This window comes from Kogia breviceps, chromosome 11 (genome assembly GCF_026419965.1).
Source record: "Kogia breviceps isolate mKogBre1 chromosome 11, mKogBre1 haplotype 1, whole genome shotgun sequence".
NCBI lineage: Eukaryota > Metazoa > Chordata > Mammalia > Artiodactyla > Physeteridae > Kogia > Kogia breviceps.
This window is the reverse complement of record NC_081320.1, coordinates 2275098-2280422: the sequence shown is the minus strand read 5'-3', so window position 1 is coordinate 2280422 and position 5325 is coordinate 2275098. Positions and strand designations below refer to the sequence as shown.

Below are 5325 nucleotides of genomic sequence, written 5' to 3'. Positions count from 1 at the left end.
GACGTTTGCGGCTCCTGCGGCAGGTCCCCCATTCCCCTCGGGGCTCTGGTCCAGCCCTGCGCCGGGACCCGCCAGCCCCTCCAGCTCACATCCGGCCTCGCTTGCCCCTTTTCTCTTACTTCTGCTGTTTTTATCGAGTCTCTCCAAAGGAGGCCGGGGAAAGGGAGGTACAGGGAAACCCAGTGACACGGTTACCTGCTGACAGGCTTAAAAAGATGGTTGGGTGAAAAGTCTAGAATCAAGGGCTGGAGACATTTTATTTCGGCGCAAGCGGTCTTCGAGGAACCGAGTCGTGACTGGACCCTGGAAGGGGGCTCCGTGCCTTTCTGGGGGCGGCCCCGCCTGGTGACTGGTGACAGGCAGGGGTCTGGGGGTGGCGGTGGCAGCCGAGGACCCCCACCCTCCACCCTCTGCCTTATCTGCTCATCAAACGCTCGTACTTTCTATATGAGAGGTAGTTATTTCCGTGCAGAGACTGGTTTTTCTAAGCACAGTATCCAGCGTTTTGTGATTTCCTGTCTTCTGAGAGTGTGGTTTTGGGGAGCTGCCCCCGCTTTCGCGAGCGCTGACTCTGCCGTGTCAGGTCGAGGCTCAGATCCACGGGCTGAGTTCCGGGAAACCTCTAGGGGAGCAAGGCTTCTTCGGGGCCTGCTTCCTGCTCCCCCCTCAAGGAGCCACAGAGGCTCTTGTCTCTGAGGACAGAGCCTTGCTGGGTTGGGGGGAGGCGCCAACGAGAGACCCCGCCACCTGCTCGCTGCAGGGAGGGAAAGCCTGTGACCGCCCCAAACGAGGGGGCTGGACCGGCACGTGCATCCTCTAGACCTCATCCCAGAGCACCACCTCCCTTCTCTCCCCTGACTTTACATCCTTGAAGAGCATGTGGCCAAGAAGGCGGGTCTTGGCTCTTCCCCTTCGGAAGGAGGAGAAAGGAAAAAGCCCACACAGCCAAGCTGGCCGCGTCCGTCCTCCGCCCTCCTTCCTGCTGCCCTGGAGCTGGCGCAGCGTCGTGGCCCTGATGCTCCCACAGACCCAGGCAGTCCGCCGATGTCACCAAGGGAGTGTGTGCTCTGAACGCGCCCATCTCTCAAGTTCCGCGGGCATGTCACTGGAAAGCAAGGCCAAGGTCGCGAACCCTTAAAGAAACTGCACAAACAACGCTGTGGGTTTTGGAAGACAGAATAGAAACACCCAGGGCAGTCAGTACAAGATCCTGTGGGTGACCAGCCCGCCTCCAGTCAGGGCCCAGTGCGCAAGGTTGAAGAAGCTGCAGAAGAACAGGAGGGGCTTTTCCGCACCGCGATTTGTTCCGAGGGAAATTAGGAAGCCCTGAGGTGCTGGCTCTGACTGGACCCAGCCTCAGGGAATCCGAGGGGCTCACGTTCCGGAGCCGCCAGGGGTGTCTTGTCCTCACCTTGAAGATGGAGGTGACACAGACAGAAGCAGGACAGACAGGATTACTGGGTGACAGTGGAAATAATACCAAAGCCGTTCTTTATCCCCTGGGCTTGGAGACGTGCTAAGGAGATGAGGAAAGATTGCCTGGAAGGCGCAGCGATGGCGGGAGGGACGGTCGTCTGTACGTTATTCTAGAATGTTAACTGAATGGCTGCCCTGGCCAGGCCGAGTGCTGGGACTCGGGATACACCGTGGGCAGCGCCAGACCCCAGGCCCTCCCTCCGGGGCTTACGCTCCAGGAGGGGAGGTCAGGGGTCACATCTGCCTACAGGGATGTGGAGGGCAGAGCTCAGGGACAGAAGCTACCAGCACCTGTGACGCTCACAGAACAACTGGACTGTCCATCACCCCAAGTGGTGGATGATGCAGGACGTAGAGATTCCAGGCCGCGGCTGGTCCTTGGGTTTGGGCGCCGACGTGGGGCGAGCGAGGGGCAGGGGGGTGGACACAGGGTAGCCCTGTCTCTCCATCCACACCCGTTGGGCCCGTCTACAAGGTGAGATGTGCTCACGGATCCGTCCGCTTCAACAATTCTAGAGAAGTTCAGGAGCGATGGACCCGTAAGAAGGAGCTACGGGAAAATGAGAGATTCCAGGATCGTTTTCAAATTGTTCCATTTGTTGTACAGAGTAATCAACACCCCGCTTAGGATCCCCACCAGGCCCCTGCTATACCTCGGGGGCCCCCAGCTGGAAGCAGGCCTCTGCCTTTCCGGAAAGCGGAGGTCCTCGGTGTCATCAGGCTCAAGAACCTCCCTGGGTGCTGGCCGGGCACTGGGGCAGCCCGTCCCCGCCTCACGTGGACATCGGGGTGAAGGGGCACCGTGAACCACAGGGTCAGAGCAGAGAGGCCGTGAGGGCACCTGGCCCTCCTGCTGCCCGGCCGTGTGAGTCTTGCATCCGGACGCTGGACCTCCGCCACGCGTTGGCCTCCCAAGGCGAGCTTTCAGAAACCAGAGCGTTTTCCCTGATGACCTCAGAGAAACGAAATCAGCCTGGAGGAAAAGAATAAGGATCTTCTTAAGATGATGAGAAAGGGCAGAATACCTTAAAAATAATAATATTTTACTTAAAATACGGCTGCGTCAGAAATGTGAGAAGCTACAAAAGCCACTCAAAAATGACAGGGGGCTTCCCTGGTGGCGGTTGAGAGTCCGCCCGCCGATGCAGGCGACGCGGGTTCGGGCCCCGGTCCGGGAGGATCCCACGTGCCGCGGAGCGGCTGGGCCCGTGAGCCGTGGCCGCTGAGCCTGCGCGTCCGGAGCCTGTGCTCCGCAACGGGAGAGGCCACGACAGTGAGAGGCCCGCGTACCGCAAAGAAAAAAAAAAGACAGGGCAGTTAGAAAGTTGTTTAAGTAGTTAGTGACGCAGTTGTGGGACTTAAAACGCCCCTCGGTCTTGGAGTTATTGGAATCAACTTAGATTGAATCTAGCCTGAATCAGATTTTCCTCCTGAGGTCAATGTGCTACATGTCTAACCTGAAAGCAGAGGCTTTAGGAGCTCTCAGGAAATGATGGCTCAGTGATTAAGTGCAACTCTTGGTGACCCATCTTCTCAACCAGAGTTTCTTGTACTTGAAAAAAAGGGTTTTTTCTCCCTCTGCCAAAACATGTAGCCAACCTCTTGAAGATTTAATTTGCATCTGTCAAAGCTTTCAAAATTACACCTAAGGCTCCTCTTGCCTTTGTTGAGGGCTCTAGCCAGTACTTTGACCGCCAGTTTCCCGCCTTTTCTGAAATGGGCTCACCAGCCCCCCTCCAGCCTATGCCTCACCCCACCTCGCCGTGTGCCCACCAGGACGACGGGGTCGAGGCAGAGAAACGGCCCCACCGTCCTCATGGCCTCAAAGCGCGGGCCGCCTGGGGCGCGAGGGGTGTGGCTGCGTCTAGGGTAGATCCCTGCAACAACAGCAGATGCCCGGACTTCCTTTTTCTCGTAGATCGGAAGGTCCAGTACTCAGAGTAGGGGCCCGACTATAGGGCGCATCTACCAAGGGGGCTTCAGGGAAGGATATGCCTGCGATGTTCACTGCCAGATGCAACTGTGTACCTGCTGCTTGAAGCCGGTCTTCTGCTCAGACGCTCCATCCAACGTACACACGTGGACACACGTACACACACTGCCACACCTCTGCCCGGTACACACGTGCACACGCACACGTACACACACTCCCACACCTCTGCCCGGTACACACGTGCACACGTACACACACTCCCACACCTCTACCAGGCACACACGTGCACACGCACACGTACACACACTCCCACACCTCTACCAGGCACACACGTGCACACGCACACGTACACACACTCCCACACCTCTACCAGGTACACACGTGCACACGCACACGTACACACACTCCCACACCTCTACCAGGTACACACGTGCACACGCACACGTATACACACTCCCACACCTCTACCAGGTACACACGTGCACACGCACACGTACACACACTCCCACACCTCTGCCCGGTACACACATGCACACACATGCACACACACACACACACTCATACACCTCTACCCAGCACACACTCACATGCACACACACCCATACACACGAGCACACATGCATACTCACACGTACACACACACAGACACACACACATGCTCCTTTCCGCTTACAGCCCTCACTTCATCGTCCTGTTACTGTATCTCACCCTCCTCCTTCCCTTGTTGGGTTACCCTTAGGAATAAGACCGGCCTAGACGTCTTCAAGCCTGGGTGACCCAGCTAATGAGCAGCGTGGCTGAGAAGAAGGTGATTCCCAGTTTTACGATCCTCAGACCCTGGGATCCAGGGTCCCCTCCCCCGTGTTACCATTATCTTCCGGGGACCAGAGAGAAGCCTGGCGTTCTCCTGGGCCATCACCCCTTCCTATTAAAACAGAATCTTAGCTGGTCTCCCTGCCCCTGGCGTCTGTTCACAGAAATCCCCCTACCCTGTGCCGCCAGGTGGGCCTCTAAGTTGCCACGCCTCTGGCTGCTTCCCACCCAACTATCCAGGGCTCCCCACTCCCCACAGGGGAGAGTCCGTCGGGGGCATGGACGGGCTCTCGAGGCCTGTGCCGCGCGGCCGCGTCTCCAGCGAGGCAGTGTGCCCAGGGAGTAAGACCAAACTTTCTAGATGAAACTGAGCTGGGTTTTTCTTTGCCAGTTCTGCCACCCACGGACTGGGAGCTTTGCACCAGTCTTTTAACTCTCCGAGCCCCGGGTTTCTCACCTTGAAAGGAAAAACAGCCGCTATCATCGAGGGCCTCCTGAATGTGAGGCCCCAGGCTGAGCTCCCGTGAAGGGTTCACGCCACCAGTGTGGCCATTGCCGGGGTCAGAGCGCGCTCTTACTGCTCCGGTGTTTTCAGTGGATGTAAGCAGACTCCGGTGGGAGTTTATAGGTCACCCCGTCTCTTCCTTTCTGCAAATGGCAGACTGACCTCTGAGCAGGCCCAGAGCAGGCCCGCCCCTTCCCGAGATGCGCCAGGAAAGACGAGCGCCACCCACGAGGAGTTCTTGCCGGAACTGGGTCTGAATCTGGCGGAGCCGGCAGCTCCAACTACCCGGTCCTGCAAACCTGGGAGAGAGTGGACAGAAGGATCCCGGGAGGATGCAGTCGGCAGGGCCCAGAATAGAGGGAAGGTTGCATAAACTGAGCTGAGTCATGCATGGGTTTCCTCTCTGAGCAAAGAACACCTACGTCAAGTTGCCATCACCACCACCTCCATCGCTAAAGTTGGGAGAGGCCGGAGAAGCGTCTACGGCTGCCCCCACTAGGAGCTCCCGTCCCTGCAGGATTGTTCTGTCCTGGCTGTGTCACAAGGCTGCATCCATGCCAAGACAGTGCCTGAACACCCTCCATGTGCCAGACTCAAG

General features: G+C 57.9%; 1 long non-coding RNA gene across 1 annotated transcript; it reads right to left on the bottom strand.

Annotated features, from left to right (window-relative positions):
• Window positions 1-233: 233 nt before the first annotated feature.
• Window positions 234-5066, bottom strand: LOC136792107 (uncharacterized). Its single transcript, XR_010835305.1, has 3 exons — window positions 4680-5066; window positions 2130-2449; window positions 234-2026 (listed from the first exon to the last, which is right to left on the bottom strand). It is a non-coding gene; the product is annotated as an uncharacterized lncRNA (long non-coding RNA).
• Window positions 5067-5325: the final 259 nt, after the last annotated feature.